Consider the following 4,933-nt stretch of genomic DNA (forward strand, 5'->3'; position numbering starts at 1 on the left):
TCGAAGATTCTGGGTAGGAACTGCCATTGAGAGGACGTAGTTATACGTATCATTAATGATATTGTTGTTGACTTTCTGATTTAGAAAGATAGATAGATAGATAGATAGATAGATAGATAGATAGGTAAAAAACAGATATTAGATAGATCGATAGATACGTAAGTCTGTATATGTCAGTTTTCACAGAAATCATTGATATCTGCGTTATTCTGCAAGAAATACATGTACATGGATGTAGTGATAATATGGGTTAGGTATAAGACCAGTCGTGTTGAGATTGTAGTGAATGTGACCATTGACTTCAACCTTAATAGTGTAGTGAAGATAAAGTTGTAGTGAAGATAAATCTTGAAGTGACTCATAAGGTTGTTGTGGGTACAAGGATGCATTGTAAATGAGTACTTCCTACCTGAAAGTCAACAATTACAAAATTGATCAAATATAACAACATCCTCGGACAACCAACTACAAACACCAACCATAGAGTGAACCTGACTGTCACCTAACGACGACCTCTCAAAGGTAATGATCTTACCAGAATCTTCGAGAACCTTCTAGAAAACCTTGAACCCTGCAGGCAGGGAGGGAGGAATGGCCTCTGGTTGATTATATGTAAAACATTTAGATGAAATCACATCTTTTCTTATCAGGTCCCATGGTGTAAGGGTTAGCACTCTGGACTTTGGATCCAGCAATCCGAGTTCGAATCTCGGTGGGACCTCATCTTTTCAGTTTTCTTCAATACTGATAATGGCCGCATTATTCTGTACGTTATATATACATTCATATATATATACATAAATATGTATATATAAACATATATATGGAATAATATGGCTTTATCAATAGCCAGAGACCATTCCTCCCTCCTTGCATGCAGAGTTCATAGTTTTCTGGAAGGTTCTAGAAGATTCTGGTGAGATAATTGCCATTGAGAGGACATTGTTATACTTCATATATCATTGATTTTATTATTGTTGACTTTCGGATAAAGATAGATATATAGACAGATAGATAGATAGATAGATAGTTAGATTGATAGATTGATAGAGCGATATTTAGATCGGTATATAGATAGATAAGTTTCATCAATACTGTATCTTACGCTATCTCCTGTTGCTGGACATATGTTCAACCAGCATTGGGAAAACCTCCAGTAGACCTTAATGTAAAGCAAGATAATAACAAAACCTGCAATAAAAGAATACGATCAACTCCCCAGCGCAGAAATATTGTGACCAGAAAGTCTTCTAGCAAGATGTCAGACGCTTCCACGGGAATCACAAACATATAATCAAATATCTGAAAGTCAACAATAACAAAACTAATGATTATAATGAAACTATAACAACAAAAATGATAAACATATGGAAAATAGTGTTCTAGATTATGCCTTTAGAAAACAAACTTTAACGAAAACTGTGAAAAGAAATACCCATCTGGCTGATACGACACAGTAAAAGAACCATCCCACAACCAACTCTAAACTGAACCTGACTGTCCCCTAACAACGTCCTCTCAATGGTATTTATCTTACCAGAATCTCGTAGAACTTTCCAGAAAATCAAGAACTCTGCAGGCAAGGAGGGAGGAATGGCCTCTGGCTGCTGATGATAACCACATTATTCTATATATATACTTTTACCTACAACCGAAGGTTGACCGGCCAGCCCAAGTGGCTACAGAGGTTGTATCCATGAAAGAAAAGGACCCACCAGCAGACGAATTCGGTTGGCAGGTTGTATCGAAGAAGAGGAAAAAGAAGGTTGCCCAACCAGCCCAACCAGAAGGGTGTAGCAAAGAAACGAAAGAAAGCTGCCCAACCAACCTGGGTGGTAGTAAGGATGGCTGCTCCACAACCCCAGGTCGTTAGGCAGACTGTAGCCATGGAAGAAAGGAAGGCTGCTCGTCCACCAGCCCAGGTACCGAGTGAGCGTGTAGCTATGGTGGCTGACCCACCAGCCCGGGTAGATAGCTACACCCAGATGGCTATGTCGGGTGCAGCAAAGAAGCAAACCCCACAACTACTCCACGAGGTTTGCAAGATTGCACCCAAAAAAATGAAGACGAAGGTTGCCACACTACCCAATGCACCACCACATGTCTAGAAAGGGAAAAGGTGGACAAAATGGCTGGAGGTCCCACTCCAACAACAAAATCACCTTAGGAGCCGAGTTCCATCCATTATTGAAAATATATATATATATATATATATATATATATATATATATATATATATATATATATATATATATATATATATATATATATATATATATATATATATATATATATACAAACTACATTGCAACTTACATATAAATAGAATCATCAAGCTTCACTATATTAACTTTACTATATTTAAATATAAACAAGGTCTAACCGAGGTTACTTGGTTGAGCAAGACGTGAGAATATCATCAATTGGCCCTCCAGCCCTGGGTTGAAATTGTCGTTCTGACGTATTTCGAGTTCAGTGCTGATACAGGATCATTGATTAGAGGACTATCTTGTTAGTCTGTAACTTCGCCTGACCCAGTCCACGTCTTCAATGGCCTTCTGTTACTACAAACGGGATTACAAAGGAAAGGCTTCCTTTGTTAGTTTCATGAATACCTTCGTTCAAATGAAGGGAAAGACTATTACTATGAAGCGGTACCTTATCAGCAGGAAAGAGTTGCAGCAACGGTATGAAAGTTACTGCAAGATACATAACGAGCCCGTGGCTTCCAACGTAAACATCGGCCGCCATTTGGGTTCACTCGGCATCATGTGTGACACCAAGATTGGACCCGTTGGGAAACAGGAACGATACTATTCTGGTATCATGTGGCTCGAAGGCGCAGGATCACTAACTGAAATGCAAAGAAAATGGAGAAAGCCGCCCAAACGTATCATGAAGGCCGTGCAAGAGAAGATCGAGAGGAATCGGTTGAGAGACGATATCGCTCACAGTATATTGAAATTTATACCCAAGACTTCCCCTGATCTCCAGACACAGCCAGTCACAGAGACCACCAGCCCCGCTCCCCAGACACAGCCAGTCACAGAGACCACCAGCACCGCTTCCCAGACACAGCCAGTCACAGAGACCACCAGCACCGCTCTCCAGACACAGCCAGTCACAGAGACAACCAGCCCCGCTCTCCAGACACAGCCAGTCACAGAGACCACCAGCACCGCTCTCCAGACACAGCCAGTCACAGAGACCACCTGCCCCGTCCCCCACACAGAGCCACAAGATCCTGATATTGAGGAAGCAAATGAATTTCTCGATGATTTTTTGCTTTCACTGGAGAAGAACTGATGAGTTCCTTATAGACAAGACAAAATGTTAAAAAAGGAATCTATATAAGTTCACTTATGGAGTGAGATCTTTGACGGAGCTGTGCTGCCTATAGCACAGCCTACCAAAGAGTGATCTTTGGTGTCGTGCAGTAACCTCATGAGGGCGGAGTCCGGCTACACTTTCTTTACCGAGGAAAAGATCTCTGCACTAATAGACAACTGTCCTAGCAACACTTATATGAGATGAATAGATGGATGCTCTAATGATCGAAAATATACAAGTTTGAGGAGGACTGACAACTATCTACATTTGGTTAGCCAATCTTCATATGACTGGGGCTATTGTTCCCTCTGATTGATTCATTTTTCAAGATTAAGGAAAGTTATAATAAAAATATTGTATTGAGTTTCTCCGTTGGCGTCAGGGTAAACACCCATCCCCCCCGAAGCTTGGTTACCTTTCCGTGGTGGGGGGGACTTCATGGATTGGGCAGTAGCAACCATCGTTGGTTGCTTCTGTTCAATCCATGAACGAAAAACCAAGCATCTTGAGCGTAATTGTCGTATAAATTCACTTGGTGTCAAAACTGACGCGAAAGCGGTTGTCTCAATTTTGTCAGAAATGTTTGTGCGTTTCGGCCTGATGGCGGGAGTCGGTTTGGCGCTGTGGTCATGAGGGAATACGAGGAAGATTGGCAACCGTCCCAGAAGTAGCTACAGTGAGGCCCAGCAGCTGTCCCTAATACTGTGGAAGGCACTCATGTAAGGTGTGCAGTGAGGCGCACCAGTAACAAGGGAAACGGACAACCAAAACAGCAATCTTGATCATCAGGAGGCTATCCAATGCTCAGAGTAGATAAGGACGATTATTGTATGGCTTCGCTCAGAGGATGAAAATCTTAGCCGTCAAAATCAACAAGTAAAATAACTAGTAGTTAGTGGTAGTGAAGTGGAATTACCGCATTTCTGTGGTCTTAATAGTAAAACGAAACTCTTCGTTTTCTCCATCAATCCAGAGGTGTTGTAGACCACCATCCTTAAAGTTGTAAGGTAATGGTAACTACAAGGTTATGACCTCAGCAAATTTGTGATGGAAAGTGCAGGAAATGTGGTAATGTATATAATATAAATTATATATTGTTGTATAATAAATGTGTAAGAAAATTTTGTCTTCTCTGTTCCCGTTCATTAATTCAAATACTGGTAAGTTTTCTCTCTAACGAGGTGGGATAAGCTACGTGCACTCGGCTTGTAAATGTGGTGACTTTCCCTTCATTACGACAATGTTGTGCTGAACTGAAGATGTAGAATTCCGTAGACGAAACCAAGATAGGAAATCAATCTACATCAAAAATTGAACGAATGCATCTTTAGATGGACATAAAACAAACGGACGGAGGGGCACACTGGAGCAAATGAATTTCAATATCACCACTTAAAGTAGGCCTTTCAACTAGTTGTGGCTTTAAAGCAAACTTTTTCTAGCCAAGGTTTAGTTAGCACCTAAACTAATCCCCACGACCTTACCTTAAGAAATATTTTCAGAAGGTACTGTCTGAACATATTTCTAAGGTAAGGTCATTTAGGTTTGGTTTAGATGCTACCCTAACCTAGGCTAGAAAAAGTTTCCTTTGCTTCAGAGCCCC

General features: G+C 40.8%; 1 non-coding gene across 1 annotated transcript; it reads left to right on the top strand.

Annotated features, from left to right (window-relative positions):
* The first annotated feature begins 649 nt into the window (after positions 1-649).
* On the top strand, positions 650-721 carry TRNAQ-UUG (transfer RNA glutamine (anticodon UUG)). The gene has a single exon. It is a non-coding gene; the product is annotated as a tRNA-Gln (tRNA).
* The last annotated feature ends 4,212 nt before the right edge of the window (positions 722-4,933 follow it).

This window comes from Panulirus ornatus, chromosome 12, assembly GCF_036320965.1.
Source record: "Panulirus ornatus isolate Po-2019 chromosome 12, ASM3632096v1, whole genome shotgun sequence".
NCBI classification, from domain to species: domain Eukaryota; kingdom Metazoa; phylum Arthropoda; class Malacostraca; order Decapoda; family Palinuridae; genus Panulirus; species Panulirus ornatus.